At 44.2% G+C, this 23,048-nt stretch overlaps 1 long non-coding RNA gene across 1 annotated transcript; it reads right to left on the reverse strand.

Annotated features, from left to right (window-relative positions):
- Positions 1-4,493: 4,493 nt before the first annotated feature.
- Positions 4,494-21,272, reverse strand: LOC143125582 (uncharacterized). The gene is made up of 3 exons (XR_012987288.1): positions 21,128-21,272; positions 5,954-8,912; positions 4,494-5,532 (listed from the first exon to the last, which is right to left on the reverse strand). It is a non-coding gene; the product is annotated as an uncharacterized LOC143125582 (long non-coding RNA).
- Between the last annotated feature and the right edge of the window lie 1,776 nt (positions 21,273-23,048).

Here is a 23,048-nt window from a genome sequence, read left to right on the forward strand (position 1 = left end):
AATGCAGAAGGAGCACTAAATAAACCAAATAATTCCCACCATGGCCTTTTCATAGCCTGTGTAGCCTACTGCAGGCAACAAATTCTGTTCAACCAATGAGTAATCAGGCGGGGGCGCCACCTGCACGAAAACCTCTCAATTCAGGAGTTATATACAGTAGGCCTATGTCTACAGTTTATTAAACAAACATGCATTCATTTAATATTTTCTATACGGAAATGCATTTTTAATATTGCTTCTATTCATCAATTTACTTAAAATAAACAAAAAAATAAACAATATCACAATAAACCTTTTTTCCACTGTAATGGGTAATAGTGACTCTTGTAAAAAGGCTCTGTTGTTAGTGTATCTTTACCAGGGTTCCCACTCTAAGTCAAATGTAAAATTCCATGACTTTTCCCTGAAAAAAATCCTGAATTTCCATGACAATCAGGAAATTAAAAAATGGGCATTGAAAAAACAGGTAGGGCTAACCCCTCAAGCAAGTAGTCATGGAAAAAGCTAATAACTCAATGAATACCAGTACTGCATGTAAACAGGGACGCAGAAAGTGCACCCCCTGGTGGCAAAGCTTTAATACTGCGATGACAATAAAATTATAGCTTATAAATATCTCTGGTTGTTGTTTCTGTTCCAGGACATTTTGTATGTTTGGGGTGTGGGATGAAGAGAGGGGTCATTTTAGTAATTTTTTGATTTAATCAGTGTGTATTGGCCAATCAGATATGTCTTGACACGATTGCAATTCAGCATAGTAGGCTATGCATGCACACTCACAGCCACACACAACGACCAGCGTTGAGGGTAACGAGTTAGCCTACAAAGTAAAGTTACTGTAATTTAGTTACTTTATTGGGTAACAAAGTAGGCAACGCATTAGAATTCAAATTTCAGTAACTTGTTACAGTTACTGAAGAACTGTAATGTCCATTCCGGCTTACTCGCATATTTTTCATATATTGACTTATTGTTTCTAGAGCAGCAGTGATTGCTTATTTAAAATATAGATTAGCCTAGATAGGCCTACATTATTTCATTGTCAGTGTTGGGCAAGTTACTTTAAAATCGTAATGTATTATGTATTACTTATTACTGTCATTTCAAAGTAATTTGTTACATTATAATATTACTGTCTCTGAATTGTAAGGCATTACACTACTATTGCATTACTTTTAAGTTACTTTCACCAAAATATCTAGAAATATGGATTTGGCATTCTAAATGCAGTTTATTACGCTCAATGCAGCTCATTGCTCTTTCAATGGAGGGAGATGTGGTATAGCATAATGACTGAGCTAGGAATGCAATAGGAGCAGTGCTCATGATGCAATACAAGGAACAATCATAGTCAGAATTTTGTTAAAAGTCGACAAAAGGTCAAAGTCTGGTAAATTGTGATAGAAATACTGTAACTTTAAAGGAACACGCCACCCAATGTCAGTAGTAATATATGTTCTTACCTTAACTTTCACGAGTTAAGTCATACCTCTCCCATGTCCGTACGTGCACTCAAACGCTCTGGTGCACGGCTGGACTGTGTTAGCATGTTGCTATGCTAGCGGGCTTTGACGGCAACTAAGCGTAGAAGTAATCAAAAACATCCACGTTTTACCGACTTAAATACAGTTGCACGAGTAGTTGATAGAAATGCTACGGCCACGCAACATGAAACGTGGCGATTTTCCAAGCGAATAAACCGGAGAACTACAATGTGTGGCGCAATAGCACTTGGGAGTACTTCGACCTAGCGTAGTAATATTGTTAACACCTAATTGTAGATCCTATCCACCACAGAGTTTAGAATCCATGCTGGATCGACCCTCAGCCTCTCCCTCCCCTCTGAGCGAGAGAGAGGCACACACACTAGAGATGCGCTGATGGGCTATTATTTCAACCATAACTGCATAGCAAAACTTATCATCCATCAGCCATCCATCAACACCAAAGTTTTTTGACCAATCTTCGAAACGTCACCCGCACCATCCGCTGGTTGTTTTAATGTAGGCTATATGGGTGATGCATCGCTGCTGACGTGAGGCTAGAAAGCCCTTGCCTGTTCTAGGAAGACTGATCCAATGCAGCAAATATATTAAAAGGCTAAAGTCGTACATTGGCTATGTTGTATCCCCTGAATATCAGCAGCAAACTCAGTCTCTGTCTCGCAAAACAGTCTCCAAATAAAACGCACATCGGCCTGTTGCTTATACTGCCAGCTTGTGACAATATATCGTCCAAAATGCTTGATTGCATTGCATTCTCCACATTTTTAGCTAAATTTTCATGTACCACATCAGCATTTTTGTTCAGTGAATCTTTTGTAAATTGCTTTAAAATGAATTGCGCTGTCTGTCTGAAAAAGACGCGCTCGTGCAGTCAAAATGAATGGGAGTCTTCAGAACAGGCTTTCAGTCACCCTGACATAACAGTGTGTAAAGTAGCCTATAATGTGAATGACTTGTTATTTTATCAAGGATTTCTTTCTTTTTGCAAAAAATAAAGTACAATAGGCATTAATTAGTAGGCCAGGAGCATGTTGAAATTATAAATGATAAAATTGTAAAAGGACGTGACCGAAGCTGAGGCAAGCCAGGCAATAGGCCTATAGGCCCGACGGTAATTGTAAAGCAATTTACAAAAGATTCACTGAGTCCAGCATGGATTCTAAACTCTGTGGTGGATAGGATCTACAATTAGGTGTTAACAATACTACTACGCTAGGTCGAAGTACTCCCATTGTAGTTCTCCGGTTTATTCGCTTGGAAAATCGCCACGTTTCACGTTGTGTGGCCGTAGCATTTCTATCAACTACTCGTGCAACTGTATTTAAGTCGGTAAAACGTGGATGTTTTTGATTACTTCTACGCTTAGTTGCCGTCAAAGCCCGCTAGCATAGCAACATGCTAACACAGTCCAGCCGCGCACCAGAGCGTTTGAGTGCACGTACGGACACGGGAGAGGTATGACTCAACTCGTGAAAGTTAAGGTAAGAACATATATTACTACTGACATTGGGTGGCCTAGGCCTTCTCATTAAAATCAACAGAGAGCCTAAATCAAAGCTTACATAAAGAAATGTCAAGATGGTGGCCAGCTGGCCATTTCGGTGCCCTAAGTGAGTGGCTTTGAGTAAAATAAAAAGGCTTATAATTTACACTACTTGTGCTATTTCGCGAGGCATAGAGATCTTTCGGTTTCGCACACAAAGTGCACTTACTTAACTATTATGTTCTTCATATCCTTGTCTCTGACAAGCTGAAAATAATGAGCGTAGGCTTATGTCTATCCAGCAAATAATCCGACTTCGAGTCTGCTGCAGCCACAGTCATCTTCAACTATCAGGAGATAACGTTCTATTATGCGCGATTTTTTCTTCTCTGTTGTTCTCGCGGTGGTGTTTGCGAATATGTATAAAAAAAAAACACCACTTAATTTCGGGTTAAAATGCATTGTAACGCGCGTTACTGAAGTTTGTACCGAGTAAAATATTACACAATTTTTTTTAGTAATGCCTTACATTACCGCGTTACTGCAAACAGCAATATATTACAGTAATTACATTACTTTTGTAACGCATTACTCCCAACACTGTTCATTGTAGAGATGTGCACAGGGAAGAGCACGCATTCTCTCTCCCTGCACTGCTCTCCCTCAAACAGGTTGGCTGCATCCCACACCTCCCCTATGCAGATCAAATCCCCTGTGTTCATGCAGACTACAACTGGCGCTGTGTAGCATACACAACTGTGTTCAAAATTGATGCATTCAAGTTAAAGCTGCAGTTGGCAAGTCTGACAGATTGAGGGGACTTAGCCAACATTTTTAATTTTTACAACTCTCATGCCCCTCCCCCACTACCACCGAGCACCCTCTCATCGAGTTTGTGCTCGTCAGTGTGCACCAGACTGCACCAGACTGTGATTGACAGTCAGATCTCACGCAGCCCTGCTCTGATTGGACCTGAAGAACCAGGAGCTGTGGATTTTTGCAAAAAAAAATTTTTTTTTCTAAAACCGGCTGATTTATGTTGTTCTGTCGGAGCATAGTGTTGGTTTTCAGTGAATATGATCAAAAAAATCTTGCCAACTGCCGCTTTAAGTTAAGTTAGTATAGCCTATCATAATGTTGTCGATCGCGTTGTCAATCACAAACGGTAATTTATTCAAACGAACTACCTGTGGCTTAATTTGCGGAAGACAAGTGAAAGCACCCGTCTGATAAATAAGCCAGTAGTGGAGAAATTACTTTTAAGAAATAATCTGTAGCCTAGGGGAGGCTACTGCAAAAACAATATTGTTGACGATTTAAACTAGCCTATCTAGCGTTTTTACAAGAAATAGAGGCTTACGCAACTGTGGCCAAGCCCAATTGAGCTACCACTTTTCCTTTCTGGGAGACAGGGATTTCGTCACCCCAGATACCAGACTCTTCCCCTACGCCAATTCGTTATGGATCCCAGAGCCACCAGCAACATGAACCACACAACAAATAAATAGTTTTTAACAGTATTTATTTGTACCCCCTATCTGGCACTTTCACAATTCCTTTGCAGCCATAACAGCCAGCATAAATATCAGTGAACACACAGGAGGAAAAGCTCTCACTTCAAGTACAACACTGCACACAGTGATAAGAAAGTCCCATATAGCTGAACATACACAGCAAAACACACTTCTCTGGCTGGTGGGTCATGGCTGCAACCTTCTCTCGTTCACCAGCAGGGGGCCACCCAACATGAAAGACAGACAAAAAGAAAAAAACAAGAAAAGAAAAATCAAGTCCATCTGGGGGGTTCGGTGGCTTTTCCAAGCCGACCCACGAAATCCCTCCCCCCAGAAAGAAAATGACAAACCATGTCCAGTCTGGATGCCTGTCAGCTCTGCCAATGACAAGCAGCCCTTGTTCACAGTCTCGTATCCACACCGCTCGCCTCCTACTGACCCCCAAGGTTCCAATCACGCGTTCCTTGCAGATTGCCGTCGCTCCACCGACTCGAACGTGTCCTAGGCCGTCCACCTCCAACCGACGCGCAGCTCCCGACTCTCTCGAACGCACCCTTGCTTCCGGCTTCCTCGTTCACGAAGCAGCTTTGCCTGGGGAATAAACACACGCACCCTAAGCGTCTACTTCAGCTCTAGCGTCAGCTTAACATAGCCACTTGCAAACAAGGCGAAATCTTACGTCCCTTTTAGACGATTTGAGAGCGCAGGATCACCATTGAAGTTGACAGCACTCGTCCGGCCTTCCTCCGAGCCCCACGGATTTCCTCAGCGGTCCCGGATTTGGATCCTCCGTGAGCTCGTGGGGAAGGAAAACAAAGAAAACCCAAGAGAGCACAGGAAAGCACACACACAAACCGATGGCCCTGCTACCTGTAGCTTTACACACAGTCCCAGCAGTCCAGTCTCTCGTGTGTTTCCCCACAAAACCACCACTGTCAAACATGGATATGCCTCCCTATTTAAACTTACCGGCGGCCAATCAGTGTCCCGTCCATGATCAATCCTCCGTCCGCACGGCTGTCATCAATCACTAATCACAGGAAAACCCAGCCACACATCATTGAATAATCACAGCCCATTTACCCTGCATTCATTCCCGCTACATGTGTACATCAGTAATTAGGATACACAAACCCATATGCCCTCTGTAGCCCTGTGTGTTTGGTGAGGGTGTGACACTCCCCCCCACTAGGGCCGGTACTGGGCCGGCTTCACCACAAAGTTTGCCCTCTGTGATCTCCTTTGCACATTTGGCTGGAATTCTTCCCTCTCTACCTCAAGCTCAGGGACCCCAGCCCCCCCCCCCTGACCTGGCAGGGGCTCAGGACCCATTTCTGGGTCCACATCTCCGTCCTCTTCTAAGACAGCCTCTGGTGGCTCCCCGGGCCAACCCAGTAACTGCCCTTCCCGCCCGGGCCCTACCTCCATAGCTTCCCCACCCCCACACTCACCTGCTGTCTCCGCAGGTCACAGTTCACATCCAGGGGGGGCAGACACATAGATGGCGCCGATGGAGGGTTCGCAAGGGCCCCTCAGCACCTTCGGGACGCACTTGGTATACTGGTCCTTGGGGGTCCGACTGTCTGACTACTACCTGGGGTCGCGGATCGCAGTAAGGGCCCAATTTGCCCCGGGCCCGCTGTCGGAAATTCCGCACCAGGACTCTCTCACCTGGGACTAGAGGCAAGATCTGCACCCGGATCTTCTTGCACCCATACAATGCATACAGCTGGCAGAGTAGCAGGGACTCGAATGCTGGGCCTTGGTCAGACAGCAACTTTTCCGGACAGCCGTAGTGCTGGAGCACCTCCCTCCATAATACTCGTGCCGCAGTCTCTGCTGTCTGATCTCGTGTGGGCACTGCAAAGGCATAACGGGAAACCAAGTCAATTGCCACCAGCACATATGGTCGTGCATCCGCGGGTCTTCCCAGCGACAAAAAGTCAACCGCCAGGATTTCCAACGGATAACATGTCCTGATGCCCTGCACGGGCGTCTACTCACCACGCCCAGCAGACCCAACCAGGCATTGTGGACACTTCTTTCCCAGGCCTCAATGTTCCCCTTCAGCACTGGCCAGAAGAACCTGGTTTGGAGCGCCTTGACCAATCGTCTCCCCCTGGCATGTCCCATTGCCTCATGGAACTCCTGCCATACTGCCTGCCGCTCGCTCTGGGGGACAACCACCACCGATCCTTCTTCTCCAGACAGCCGATATACCAGCATGCCCTGTCGCACTTCCAGCTGCTCCCAAACTTTCAACAGTGCCTGGCTGGCTCCTGGCAATGTTCTCCGGGCCTCTTCGGTGGGCGTTGTCCCAGCTAATTTCCCCCGTATCACCTCAGCCAGTACAGGCTCCCTTCCTTGCCTCTCGACCTACTCATGCACCCACTTGACCCACTGCTGTAGGGCCAGGCTGTCTGGACAGGGCATCGGCATTCCGGTTCTCCACGCCAGGCTTGTGGCACAGTCATAACAGGCCAGCTGGCCTGCCCACCGCTGCTCCACAGTTCCAAGTTTTCAGGTGGAGGAGCGGCCGATGGTCTGTGAACACAATGAAACTCATACCCCACAGGTAATCTTTAAACTTTTCCGTTATGGCCCATTTAAGGGCCAACAGTTCCAGCTTAACCCTTTAGCCGCCAGGGTTTAAAAAGAATAAATTGGATTTGTACATCAAAATTTCAAAAGGCCATGGCTTGCAAGTGGTCAGAGATAAAGTCCTACTGTAAATGTGAAAATCATTTAGTATGAACAGAAGTTTATGAAGGGGTTAAGTTTACTCATCTAATTTGCATATTATGACGTCCCTGGATGGTAACCACCGTGAATTATGTACATTTCAGTAAATACTAGATGTTGAACATATTTGAGCAGTTATACTTTCTTTTTTTGTCATTTCACCGACATAACAAATTAACAGGAATACAGTCACATGTAAACCAACAATAGTAAACTATTACTATAATCACAAACCCTATGCTACTATACAATAAAGTAGCCTGGTCAAATCAGTTCCATATCGCGGGTGACTTTGTAGTTCTTCAGAGCCCTATTTTTACAACCCCTGCTGTCTATACCACGTCCATTACGGACACTATCATCACTATTGCCACTGGCACCTCCAGCTATGTTGGGCAAAGGGTCGAAATAAGCATGGTACGCTTAGTGGACACTGTCGCAAAGACGTACCTCCATTCACAGACGCACCGTGACTATCAGTCAATAGACGATCGATCATATTCTCCAAAAGGCAGATATTCTCCTTCAGAATCAGAATAGGTGAATAACAGATCCAAGACTTTTTTTTTTCAACATTTGGTGTATTTCTGCTTCAATTTGTGCAAAACTAAGGCCCCCAAGCCCTGAAGGCTGGCGTCAGTATACAGACGGAAAGGTAATCAGCATAGGCCAACACTGGGGCCTCCACGAGGGCCTGCTTCAAGCCGTCAAAAGCCTCCTGGCACCCCTCTGTCCACTGTATACTTGCTCGTGACGCCCCATTAGTCCCCTTCAACAATGCATGCATTGCGGATGCCCGCTTGGAGAACCCTGGGATAAACCTACGGCAGTACCCCACAAACCCAAGGAAAGACCTTACTTCTCTCTCTGTAGTGGGTACCGGCCATCCCCGTACTGCTACTGTCTTCTCTGGGTCCGTGGAGACTCCACCCTGGCTGACCACATGCCCCAAATACTTCACTGAAAGCTGGCATAGACTGCACTTCACAGGCTGCAACTTCAACCCATGGGCCTCTAAGCACTGGAACACCTGCTCCAAGTGTTCTAGATGGGAAGGAAAGTCAGGGGAGAAGACAATTATGTCATCAAGATATATCAACAAAAAGTCATGTACCTTATCTCCCAGGCAACACTGCATTAGCCTCTGGAATGTGGCGGTCGCGTTACAGAGGCCAAAGGGCATCCTTTCAAACTCATAGAGGCCCATGGGTGTTGCGAAGGCAGTCTTCGGTTGGTCCTCTGGGTGCACTTCCACCTGCCAGTATCCGGAGGCCAGATTGAGGGTGGAGTACCAGGCTGCCCCTTTCAAACCAGTCAAGGACTCTTCAATCCAGGGCAAGGGATACGCATCCTTTTCGTCACGTCGTTCAGCCTCCTGTAATCCACGCAGAACCGCCAACTGTCATCCTTTTTCTTAACCAGAACGACAGGGGCGGCCCAGGGGCTGGAGCTTTTGCGGATCACGCCACCCTCCAACATCCCTCGCAGCAGCTCTCGGATATCTGGGTATAAACTGGGAGGCACTTGCCTATAGCACTCCCGAATGGGAGCCGCAGCACCGGTCGGAATGGGGCCTGTCGTTCGAAGCCTGGCCAAAGCGGTCTCCTTTGGACCACTTGTAGGCGCCGGCATGTTGCAAACGCCTGGTTCCATGCGATCCGTGCCGGCCTAGGGAGAGTGGACACAAACATAGAACGATGAGTCCCCCCTTACTGCTCTAACACTTCCCAGCACTGACGGATTATATTCATACCCAGGATACCATATGGGGCTGGCAAATGTTCATCCTCCACGATCACCACACCTCGCTGGGGGAACAACACTCCAGCCACAGTGAAATCCATCACTGCATAGCCCACATATGGAATGCGTAGTCCATTTACTGCACGGAGGGTGAGCCATGGGACTTCTGTGGCACCCCGCATCTCAACCCCCTTCACATAGCGTTCAAAGACAGTTTGGCTAAATAGAGTCACTTGAGAGCCTGTGTCAACTATACATGGCACAGGCCTTACCGAAGCCAGGACCTGGATTTCAGGGCTGTTCCCCTCTAAGGCCCCCACTCTCAGCGCAGGTTCTACATACCCAGCTCTCACCTGGGGCAGAACCTCCTGGCTTGCGGCAGAGTATTCTCGGGCTGAATCTCGCGAGTCAGGATAATTCCCTCCGCATATGCCCTGGTTGTTCACACTGTAAGCAGATTGGCCGTCCCTGATCCTCCCACCTGGCCACACCCCTGGCACTCGATCCACGGCCTTGTCACCGCTGTCGTTGGGGCATGGGGCTGGCCGATGCACCCCCCCGATCTGCCACTCCATCACCTCGGAATTCCCTCAGCCAGCTATCTTGGAATTGCCTCATCTGCTCTCATAGTTCCTTGAACAGCTCCTCCTTTAGACCCTCCTTCCAGGTCTCCAGGCTGGGTGGGGGGTTGTTTGGAGGCGTGTCTTGACCTGGTGGAGGCGGCAGGTAGGTCCTACAGGTCCCAACTTCTCCAGACCCTCCCTCAGGGGTCCCTTCCCGTTCAATATCCCGAGCTTCTTTACAGGCCTCGGAGAAGGAGAGTGTGGGTGACCGTCGTATCATTCGCTTAAGTTCTTGTTTCACTGGGCCACCTAACAGACCGGTCACTAGCTGGCTCCTAAGGGCTTCATCGTCATCATCTGCTGGCTCCTTCTGCCTCCACCTGTTTTGACACTCACGGAGACGCAGGATGAATGAACCCACCCCCTCCCCTGAGTGCTGCCTACAAGTGAAGAAGGACCCTCTCAGCTCAGCCAACCCAGCCTTATGCCCATATAACCCCTTTAGAGCCTTAAATAGGTTTGTTACGGTGTTTTTTCCTCCTCCTTAAGCAGCTCCACCTCCCTCTTAGGCTTCCCTTGTAAAGCCCCCATTACAAGATCAACCTGTTGCCTATCATCCAACTTTAGTGCCCTTAAACAAACCTCAATGTTCTTTTTCCACTCTAGAAACTGTTCACATCCCTCTAACCCAAACTTTGATATCCATGGCCCCCCCACAAACCAAGGAAAGAGTCCCCCAGCGGCCCCTTGTGGCTTTTGCTGTTCTTGGTCCATGTTGCTGTGGAAATCAGGGATCCGAGCCGACTACGCCAAAATTTGTCGTGACCAAGCCCAATTGAGCTACCACTTTTCCTTTCTGGGAGACAGGGATTTCGTCACCCCAGATACCAGACTCTTCCCCTATGCCAATTCGTTATGGATCCCAGAGCCACCAGCAACATGAACCACACAACAAATAAATAGTTTTTAACAGTATTTATTTGTACCCCCTATCTGCAGTGTTGTGTGTGAACGAGTTCAAAAGAACGCGTTCATTGAACACGCTCATTTTTTTGTGAACTTTAAACTGAACGCAACACATTTTTTAATAAAGAACTTGAACGTGAATTAGTTCACATTATGTGCCATGAACGGCAGACATCACTGTAAATGAACGTTGGAATTTGTTTTCCATTGAAAACTGAGTGACATCTGTTTTCTCTTTTGAAACGCAACGAGATAAAGTTCCTCCCTCCTGTATTCTCGCTGGTGCCGCTTAAATCATGTATCACCAGACAGAAATGGTTTTGACATTGTGTGCGCAATGCATTGCGGGCAACGTAGTGTCCGGCTGAGAATAGTTGAATAGCATACGGGCTTCCGCACAACGTTACCCGTGATGAATTGCAGCAGAGCGGGGTAGGCATAGCAACGCCGCGTAGCAGGCAACGACGAGAGCGCGGAGGGCTGGAGGAGCGAGAGAGAGAGAGACAGACCAATGACGAGAGTGAGAGAAAGCGCTGCAATTAAAAAAAAATGGCTAGTGGAAGTGATGGCACGGAGACTGGTCTACCTTGTCTGTACTGCTGAAAGTTTAATTTCATCACCTGGTAAGAAACCCACAATTGCAGTGTCATGAGCAAATGTCTACAATGAGCAGCTTCAGCAGCAGCTTTGAACGTGAACTGTTCACTTTGAGCATGTATGAACTGAACTTGAACTAGTTCAGAAAAGCTGTGAACTGGCACAACACTGCCTATCTGGCACTTTCACAATTCCTTTGCAGCCATAACAGCCAGCATAAATATCAGTGAACACACAGGAGGAAAAGCTCTCACTTCAAGTACAACACTGCACACAGTGATAAGAAAGTCCCATATAGCTGAACATACACAGCAAAACACACTTCTCTGGCTGGCGGGTCACGGCTGCAACCTTCTCTCCAGCAGGGGGCCACCAAACATGAAAGACAGACAAAAAGAAAAAAACAAGAAAAGAAAAATCAAGTCAATCTGGGGGGTTCGGTGGCTTTTGCTAGCCGACCCACGAAATCCCTCCCCCCAGAAAGAAAATGACAAACCGTGTCCAGCATTCATTCCCGCTACATGTGTACATCAGTAATTTGGAAACATAAACCCATATGCCCTCTGTAGCCCCGTGTGTTTGGTGAGGGTGTGACATATGGCCCACGTTCTGGTTTGTGAATTAATTTGCCTTAGGCTACTTCCAACTCTTGACTGCACTGTAGCCAATTGACTGCTTTACAGTAGGTTATTTACCACTATATTTTTCTGTAGGCTACAATAAACCAATTTATTCAGACAAAACCGACAAAAGGTTGTGCTATGGGGGCATGTTGTAGCCCTTCGTATGCAGGTCTGTATCTGGGCAAATGGGAGAAGGACTTTGTTTTGAACCAAGAAAATAATGTGTAACAAGTTTATTATCTGGTGGGGGCGTTATACTGATGCTGTATGTCTTTTTTGGTCTGGCTCAGAAACAGAGTTGAATGAATTTCATGATTATCTGAATAGCATTAACCCAAACATCAAGCTGTCTTATAGACTATAGTAAAGTGTGTATTCATGTTCTTGATTTGACAATTTTAAAAGATAACCAAGGAACCCTGCCTACATCAGTGTATAGAAAACCAACAGACCTGAAACACAATTTTACACGCCAAGAGCTTCCATCCAAATTCACTTAAAGATGTCCCATATGGGCAGTTCCAGAGAGTGAAGAGAATCTGTGACCAAGACCATGTTTTTGAGAGTAAATCACTAGAAATGATGTCACGATTTAAGGAAGGGAGATATAGAAGTTGTTGGATTCTCTGGTTGTTGCGTTGTGTTTTAGTTCTAATGTCTGTATTGAAGATGGTTAATAAAGCTTGACGGTGGGATCAGGATCGGCGATTAGATGATTTAGATGATTTATTGTAGATGGTACAATAATGAATAACAGAACACAGGCTAAGTCTCGAACAGTAAAACTGTGCAGTCTAACAGTTGTGGTTGTTATTAGAAGCGGCTGCTGAGCCTTCCGACAGAAGATGCTCCTCGGGTCGCTTACTCGATCCGTCTCCGAGTCAAAACCTAAGACAAAGCCTGTTATACTAAAACATACAAACGTCAATCATGCCAACGTGGCAGGTGCCAACCAGTGTAGAAAACTCGGCCCTGGCCAGATGGAGATACTAGCCCGAATAGGCAGACATGCTGTCTCCCTCGGCCCATGTTATCACTGATGTTCCTCGGATGTTCCTAAACATCGGGCTGTATGACCTTCATGCTGGTACACAGGCCTAAGGCACAGTTATGTTATGTACAACAGTATGGACCTCTCCCTGTTATACCCCAGAATTCTACAAAGTTCTACTCTAAAAAAAACTTAACACCAGAGCCAAACATGTAGACAGGTCATCACTACTACAAAGGAATACACCAAAACAAACAAAAGAGAGGCCTGTATTTGTTACAACATACAGTACAGAGGCTAAACAGATAAAGCAAATCATACAAAAAAAACTGGGCTATTATTGAGAGTGATGAGGTACTAAGTCAGGTCTTCCCTGAACCACCTCTCATTAGTTTTAGAAGATGTCCTACCCTACAAGATAGACTGGTTCACAGTTACCTTAAACCAGAAGGCGAACAAACATGGTTAGGCCCTAGGCCCAGAGGTTCTTACAAATGACATCACTGTAACCATTGTGCTAATGTAAGACAAACCAAAACTTTTCTTGATGTTGGCTCCTAAAAGGAATTCACTATAAACCATTTCATAAACTGTCAAACTACCTTTGTCATTTATAGATATGCAATTCACACAGGAAACATCAACTATCCCATGGCAAGACACTATATGGAACATCACAACAGTGACCCTTCCACCTTACAGGCCTTTGGGATTGACCATTCCTCTGTCCTTAAGAAAAGGCAATACCCTGCTGAAAAAAACAGCTAGAAACCAGCTTAAGCTGGTAGCTGGTTTTAGCTGGTCTTTGCTGGTTTTCTTCCAGCTCTTGCTGGTCTTTGCTGGTGTAGCTGGTTAGGCCACCAGCTGGATATGCTGGCGTGACCATCTGAGGAAGCTGGTCATGCTGGTTTGACCAGACTGTCGTGTGGGATACAGCTGGTGCAAAATGGTCATGCTGGTGACTAGCCTGTCCAGCTTGACATTGTTGGTGTAAGATGGTCATGCTGGTTTGCTAGAATGACCAACATAAGATGGCATGGCCAGTTAAACCAGCAGTGTAGAACAGCAACACCAGCTAAAATGACCAGCTTGAGGTGGTGCGAAAAGCAAAACCAGCTGAATTACCATCATAAGCTGGGTAAACCAGCTGAAGGTATGTTTTCGCAAGAGTTTTGCTGGTCTAGCAGGTCAACCATCATAGGGTGGTCAAACAAGCTGGTTAACAAGCTGGTCAACCAGCAAACCACCTTAAGCTGGCCAGGCTGTTTTTTTCAGCATGGTAGGCAAAGGCAGCTAAATCAACAGGAAGCTTTCTGGATATACCGCTACTAAATATCCAGGCCTGAATGAGGAACTTGACCTCCGTGTTTATCTTTGATGCTCTGCATTCTTATGGTTTATTTGAAATTCCTACACTATGCTTGTATTTTAACTTTTACGTGTCACCTATTTGTTATGTATGTTCTTTTCATAAATTCATTTTGTGTATATACGAAACTTATTTGTTATTAAAGTGGAAATGATGAATATGATAAAATTATAAATATTTTGTACATGTGTGAGTCTCCTGCGCAACGCTTTCCTGCGCAAAACTGAAATTACGAGCTTGCTAAGCTTATTTACAAGATTCAAGTTACGAGTATGGATTTTTGACCCTTTTTTGACGGCCTTCCTGAAGAGCCAATCAGCATGCTGCTTACTGTCTCGCCAACCAACCAATCAGCGCTTTCCACCGACCACTAAGACCAGAGCCAAGATGTTAGACAACTTTTTTGACAGCGACGATGTGGAGGCAAGGAAGGCACAGGTGGGTGACTAGCAGTTTTACCAAGAACATATTAACAAGGGGTGTGCATATCAATAATTTATAATATTAGAATATTTGGTTAGTCACGTTTTTTCAAATGCTATTTTGAGGGTGCATCTGGTCCTCCAGTGTGCTTAGCAACAAATCTAGCAATCTGAATTCGGTGGTCTCACTTTTATTTCTTGTTTATTTCTCGGCACTGTGTAGGCTACACTCACAAATACATTAAATGCACAGAACAAAGAAACAGGAAAATGTCTCAGATTCAGTGTAATGTGACTGCTAGATTCTAACTTATTTACCACATGGTAGAAGTAGCAGGAACTCTACCATGATCGTGTGACGTCTATGCTAGTAGGTTATGCTATGCTGATTCTGTGCATTTCAGAATAACTGAATAGCGATATTAATGTTAATGTCTCCAAATAGAATTGAATAGAATAGAAGTCTTTATTGTCCACTACTGTGGAAAATCGTCTTTGGCCCCACAAACATTTGACACACACAAGCAGGACTACACAACAGCAGGTACAACATATGGAGACATGGAAATGTGCAAAAGAGGTTGATGTCAATAAAAGCAGTAAATAATATAAGTTAATCAGTTAATCATAAAACTCATAGATTATATTGATTTAGCAAAATAATAGATGGTATAAAAGATTTCTTAAAAATGTTTCTGCTTGATATAGGTACTCTATATCTTCTTCCTGAAGGGAGCCTTTCAAAAGTGTGATGTAGTGGATGTAAACGATCCTGAACTATTTGTAGGGCTTTCCTCTTAGTGTGGGTTGTGTACAGTTCCACCAGCTGCCTCTGGGGGCTCAGTATGATTTTACTGGCCATATTTATTTTTGTGAGCTTACTTTTGCTTCTAGTCCCTAGATTCCCATACCAGCATGTGATGTTGTATGAGATGACACTTTCCAGCAGACTGGTGTAGACCATCCTCAGGACCTCTCTACTAACATCAAAACTGTTAAGTTTCCTTAAAAGAAACAATCTTTGGGTTGCCCTTTTAAAAATATGATCTGTATGTTCAATAAAATTTAGATTATGATCTAGGATAGTACCTAGATATTTAAAACTGCAGCCTCAACTTGTTGGATCCCCAATTGTAACTGGCTGACATGTAGGTATTTCACCCCTAGTATTTGACCACAAGTTCTTTGGTCTTTGTGGGGTTTAGGACAAGAGCACTTTCCTCACACCAGGCCACAAGGTGGTGGATGTGATGAAAGTAGGCCCTCTCCAGATCCCCATTTCCCCTGACCATTAAACCGACCATTGCCATATCATCGGCATATGACTATCACAGATCTGCAATTCATTTATATACATGGAGAATAATACTGGAGATAGAGCACAGCCTTGAGGTACTCTGTACAGCAGGGGTGGGCAACTAATTTCCCCAAGGGGCCACATGACAAACTGGGACTGTTGAGGAGGGCCGGACCCAAAATACCGAACTCAAGTCTGAACTTAATTCTGTCCAATTCGATTCTGTTCTTGTATAACATTAAGTAAATCATATGGTTTTGTTTACTACTCGTAAGAACAGATGAAAATGTGAGGGAGACAAAGGAAAAACAGCAATAGGCTATTTAATCTATGTCCAGTATTTAATCCTCATTCTCGAAAATTCTTTTTTGACATTGACATTTTTTTTCAGTTTTCAAAGACTGATATAAAAAAGTACTACAATATCTATATAATAAGGCTAGGCCATGAAAATGTGAAGGAGTCAGTACAACCATAGGCCTGTACCACCATTTCATCAACACTCAGCAATATTTCATCATTAAATCATTATCATCATTAAATTAACTCTATGCAGAATTAGACTATGAAAATGTGGAGCAGACAATAGTAGACTGTCATTAGTTAATCAACATGCACAAAGAAAACTATTTTAAAAATGTAGGCTATGTTTTTGCTTTAACTTTATGCACAAAACTGTGATTGGTCAACTCGCCCTGTGTGTTAAGCCGGCTGCTTCAAGCAACCTGTGGGTAGTAGCATCCTTACTAGTTCTCTAACATAAGCTTTGCAAATAAACTCAGACATATTTTGGTTACAATGACGGGGTTATCCGAATGTAAACTATCTATCTGCCAGAAACGTTTTGAAATTAACACTTCGTATCGCCAACAAACAGCAGGAGTTCGTTCTGACAACCTTTGCGGTGGTGAGCGACGCAGACATAAGAGACACAAAACTTTGAAAGGTTTAGGCTACGCCGACTTAAAGGCAACTGCATTGTGTCGACGCAGAAGCATAAATTCTATTCACCAGGGGCCCGTTGCACAACACTAGGATAAGGGATTAAGCCAGGATATCTTGGTTATCCTAGTTGCAATATTCTCCTTAACAGAGGTGTTGCTGTTTGTTGCTGTTGTGAGAAGGCTATCTACCTACTTCACACCATAGAAGAAGCAATGAAGCCGCTCTAGTTGCCATGGTGAATCAGTGAATCTGTGATCGGTGGCGGGGTCTATTTGAGGGAGCCGTGAGCGCACACTTATCCAGGATAAGTTTCACCTGGCTTGATGAATCCGTGTCTGCTCATCCTGGCTTGCTCGTTGTGCAACCAATTAAGCCTGTACGCTCGTGTTTTGGATTCATTGAGCGCAGCTCAGTAACTTATCCCGGATGTCTTAATTCTGCTTTTGTGCAATAGGCCCCAGCACATCAGTGAGGGTGTTTACATCGTAAGCATCCACGCACAAGTGTATGGGCGTACAAATAGCAGTCGCTTTCAAAATAAAAGCAACGATATTGATTTGCGTGCATTATCTCTATGCTAGGCTCTTGACTATTGTTCTTTCACGGACCTTACGCGGGCCGGTCAGGGAAAGCCCACGGGCCGGATGTGGCCCGCGGGCCGTATGTTGCCCATGTATGCTGTACAGAGACTCTTTGAGGAAGATCAGTTAGTCCTTAATCCATAATACAAGGTGTCCATTTGTGTCAAGTTTTGATAGTCGATAGTTAGTTTCTCATGTTGCATGTTATATGAGACATTAACACAGATCTGCCAGAGGCCAGCCTCTGTTTCACCTCCTAAGCATCCATTTCTGCATCTTTCTCGCAGCTAACCGAAACCCATCACCTGACCGCTCATTTAGCCTACCGCGCAAGCCTGACCCCAGCCCAAGCATGCAAATGATAGAAATGAAACACGAACCCGACCGAACCCATCGGGTTCGGGCAAACATTTTCAGCTCTACAGTGAAGTGCCAAATTTGACCAAATAAAAAAAACTGCCGAGACCTTGGTCATTCCCAAGTGTATGGCGGTCTCCGGCGATGGGAAGCTCAACACCCGATTGCGCAATATAAACATTCTCTGCCTTCTCCTTCTAATCGATATTAAACAAAATATTTGCCAAATGAAGGAATGAATTAGGCCTAGGGCCTAGGCTATTCTGACCTCAGAGAGGAGGGCGTCCATTTCACTCAACGTAGGCAGTGTCCCCAAATACTTAGAATCAATGGGCACTATCATGACATTCTAAAGTGCTTCGTCACTCGTCAAAAGTCTATTCAAATTTAGTAGGATGTCCAGTTCACACTGGGAGGGGTTTCGTTCTCAAAAGTGGAGCGCATGGCGTAACAGGGTGTTCCTAGGTCTTTTAATCAGTCATATGGGTGTGTTTGGGGCGTAACATCATTTTAAAGGAGAATTCCGGTGTTATATTGACCTAAAGTGTATTGAAACATGAAACCGAGTGTGAACGTATGTCTCATAGCCCATCTAGGCTTTAGCCTAGCGAAGTTTAGCGTTTGCAGCCATCTTGAATTTAGTCACGATAAGTCGAGCGACGAGTAAGAATGAACAGGTATGATAAGGGATCAGATTCCAAAAATAATTCAGTGGAAATGCATGGATTCCAGTTTCTTCCAGTAGCAGCAACTGGAATCCATGCATTTCCACTGAATTATTTTTGGAATCTGACTTATCGTGACTAAATTCAAGATGGCTGCAAACGCTAAACTTCGTGAAGATACTGTCTGTATAAATCGTCTTGTAAGTAAACTACCAGTGATTTTTCAAAGTTCTCAATGTCTCGTTTTAAATGTCAGGGCCCTCGGAAGTCTACCAATGAAGTGTGGAGATACATTGAGCCTCGTAAATGGTGTAAAACAGTGATTTATTTGCATGGCGAGCCCGATGCCGAAGCACCACAATTGAAAAAGCTGTTGGTAGCATCGGCTAACTAGCGCCAGATTTTGGAGTGCAGGAGACAAGCCGAGATGGGCTATGAGACATACGTTCACACTCGGTATCATGTTTCAATACACTTTAGGTCAATATCACACCGGAATTCTCCTTTAAACCAATAAGAATGACATCTGTCATTCCCTTTAACGGCGCAACGCGCGATATGTCAAATAAATGCATCGGTATTTTGGCATTCAACGGCGCATTTGAAGGAGGCTGCTTGCAAGACCGTATGGAATAGTCATTCTTAAACCATGCTTTACTAAAATCTAGCATAGCCTTCACACATTTGCACTCGTCTATTATTTGAACTCATTGGCAAAGTGAAACTAACTTCACCAAGGAGTCAGTCAACGACAAGACAGTTATATGCAGTTACTTTCACTATTGACTGACAATGGGTTACCATCGAAAACATAGGCTGGAAAAAGCAACACTTACCCTAATGTTGCTCAAATGACTGAATAAAACAACATTTATCCTGCAGAGGAGTTGCTTATATCTCGTGACAGTGCGTCTTCAGCTGTGCTCCATACGTGTCTCTCGCCTCTCCCCTAATCACTTTTAACCGTCATTACCAATTTGCAAATGATGGTGAATAACTACTCATTATGAGATGTACAGTATCTTTATTCAAAGTATCAATATCTTTATTCTAATTATGTTTCCCATTGTAATCGTGCAATTTGTAATGCTTTGCATGGACGTGCGCTGGTGTGCGTTCATGAATGATAGAAGGATGGTGCGTGCACCTGCCAATATGACTGTTGACATGCGCTCTTAAAATAGCATATGAACAACTCGCCATTGACTTCTGACCAGGTTTAGGTGGTGTATGATAGCGATTTTTAGACAATGCGCTAGGTCCCTCCCTAGGTTGTTAATTGCCACACCCATGGGCGCAATGCTTAAAAAATAAACGTGCAAAATACCGAATTCAACTTTCCGCGGGTGAATAACGAGTATTACGCCATGCGCTGGTGGCCCAAAATACAGCCCGCTGACTAATGTGCATTTTATTTATGCACATTACCACAGATGCGCATCACTAATTCGCATGAGTTGGATGGAAACACGCTAACTGACACCCTTCACAAGGACGGTAAGCCACAGAAGGTGGGCAGGGTGTTCACGGAGTGCTGTATGAAAGCATATTCATGGAAAGTTGACTGGCTGGAATGGAAAAGTGTGGTAGGAAAAGGTGTCCAAGCAACAAGGACAACAGGATGACAGCAGCCTTGAGAGAATTGTCAAGCAAAGTCGATTCAAGAATTTGGGGAACTTAACAAGGAGTGGACTGAGGCTGGATTCTGCATCAAGAGCCACCACACACAGATGTGTCCAGGAAATGGGCTACAAGTGGCATATTCCGGGGGGGGGCTGTGGCGCAGCAGGCTACAGGGCCGGTACCATGAACGGGTCCGAGTGCCCACGGGGACCCAGGCTCGAGCCTGACCTGCGGCCATGTCCCGATCCCACCCCATCTCCCTCTCCCACTCACCTCCTGTCTGTCTTCACTTCCTGTCCAAATAAAGGCAAAAAGCCCAAAAAATATACTTACCTTACCTGGACTTTTATGTACCTTTTCACATTGCATTTCATTTGGATATCAGGGTCCAATCGATGTCCCAAGAGTCTGGAGGAAGAGTGGAGAGGCACAGAATCCAAGTTGCTTGAAGTCCAGTTTGATGTTTCCACAGTCAGTGATGATTTGGGGTGTCATCTGCTGGTGTTGTTCCACTGTGTTTTATGCAGCTTTTAATGTTAATTGGTTAATGCAGCCTTCTACCAGGAGATTTTAGTACACTTCATGCAGCCTTCTACCAGGAGATTTTAGTACACTTCATGCAGCCTTCTACCAGGTGATTTTAGTGCACTTCATGCTTCCACCAGCTGACAAGCTTTTTGGAGACCCTAATTTCCTTTTCAAAAGGTCGACATTTCTGTATTATAACCTCCTTATTCTAATATTTTGAGATACTCATTTATGGTTTCATGAGCTGTAAACCGTAATCATCAACATTACAACAAAAAATGGCTTGACATATTTCACTTTATATCTAATGAATCTAGAATATATGAAAGATCCACTTTTTGAACTAAATTAGGGAGTAAAAATGAACTTTTCCACGATATTCAATTTTTTTAGACCAAGTATGTCTTAATTCATTATTACTCACTATATCACTCTAATCCATCATTAATTAGTTAATTCAACAGTCAATCTTATTTACACTATAGTACTCAAATCCATCATTAATCAGTCAGTCAATCACTGACCTTATCTGACACAAGATCCACACAACTTCTTGTACAGGCCATGGTCATCTCTAAGGTGGACTATTGTAATTCACTGTTAGCTGGCCTACCTGCTTGTGTAGTAAGATTGTTACAGCTGATTCAGAATGCTGCAGCACGCCTGGTCTTCATGTAGCTCCTCTCCTAATTACTGTAAGGATCCTAATTCCCAGACTGATGATAATCCTTTCAATCATATGTGGACTTTGATCAGCTACTAAGTGTGGGCCTTTTGTGGGCCTACTGTCACATGCCTGTCACATGTCCACAGGAACAGGAACTAGGAACAGGAAATGTAATCAAATGTTTACATTGTCATGCCTTGATCGATTCACTCTAATGGTGTCATTACAACAATGATCTCAAGTCTCAACATTAATCATGTGATCCCAAATCAGCTGACCTCCCATCATGTGATCCATATCAATGTAACCAATCACAAACTGGCTAGCCTATTTAAGGGAAGTTCACAGATTATTTGAGGATTTCTGTAGCCAGTAGGGTTGGGCACCGAAACACGGTTCTAATATGGCACCGGTGCCGACACAAACGGTAACTGCATCAAATAACAACGTGGATTTCGGTGCCTCATTTCGGTGCTTAAATAGCGTTTTTTTTATTTTCAGGCATCACTGCATGTCATGCGCCATCTCTAACGTCTTGCTCTGATAGTAACACATCCAGATACAGTTAGCTAACATATGGATGTATAAACCAGAGGGGTGCACCACATGAGTGGACAGTGTTTGACAGCTTGCGTGAGCCCAAGTAGCTTACTTTAAAGCGATATCGCGAGCTCCTGTCAAAATCTAGCAGTGGGCCTAACTACACACAAGCAAAAGGCTATGAAACAACATCAACAGTAGGCTAGTCTAGCCTATACGTTACACAATATCCTTGCTAATGCGCTAACTGTCATTTATTTGAAATGTTATCAGCAAAGTTGTAAGGTGAAAACTTTATTTCACGGTGTGTTAAACAACATAATGGCATTATATTAATCTTTCATGTGCATGAGGTCCATATAGCATCACAATGAATATGAAGATCATGTTAAAAGTTAGCTGGCAAAAACATATATGTAGGTTACATACCTGATGTCATTGAGCTGTCAAAGAGGCTACGAAACCATCTCCGTACGTTATCGCTAATTAAACTCAGCTGACTGGTGTTAGCGCATAGCCATAGTTGCTGTTAAAATGCCTACTTGGCTAGCGCTGGGAATCTTAAAACTTCAACACCAAAATGTAGCCTAACATGTTCAAAACTACTGCATGTTACGGGTTAAAACATACAATTTCTTGAAGCATTTGGGAACACACTGAATTAACTGGAAAGTAGAGTCCCTGTTAGATTAGCTTGCTTGCAAATGCCGTTGTCCATGACCTGGCAGTTTTATGGCAAGCGGTAAGGCAAACATACCTTATGGCAAACCGCCTACACTGGGTAAACTTGAAAGCAGAGCTTACCATTGTGTGTGCATGCATGGCAAGCTGTTTTAACATTTAAATGTATTATTCATAGGAGCAATGAGATATTGATAGTAAATTGAATATAACAGTTCAATTTCATGTTCAAATTTGTCTCATCAATAAAAAAAGCAATTCATGCTTTACACCATTTTAATTTAAAACATTTTAAAAACAAAGTACCGGTTCAGGCACCGTTTCGGCACCGGCACCGTTTTAAAAGTATCGATTTAGCACCGGTATCGGATAAAACCCAAACGATACCCAACCCTAGTAGCCAGATCCTCCCACACCACTTTGGTGTGCAGTCATCATCTCCTGAGCTTGGTATGTTCATTTCTCTGATTGTTTCGTATGATGTCCTAAATATTCCCTAACCTGTTTTCGCAATTTTCATAGTATTCATTTAGATGTACTTTCTATAATGTGTTTGTATGAGTAACTTGTACGTGACAAATTATTACGCTCTGACCCGCATAGCTTTCTTGCATACTTTAGATATCCTCCAGGTTACGGTGTGCCA

This window comes from Alosa pseudoharengus, unplaced genomic scaffold (genome assembly GCF_046254945.1).
Source record: "Alosa pseudoharengus isolate Yale_2024_CS ecotype anadromous, Long Island Sound unplaced genomic scaffold, YU_APseudo_1.1 YU_APseudo_1.1_scf_16, whole genome shotgun sequence".
In the NCBI taxonomy this organism is placed as follows: domain Eukaryota; kingdom Metazoa; phylum Chordata; class Actinopteri; order Clupeiformes; family Clupeidae; genus Alosa; species Alosa pseudoharengus.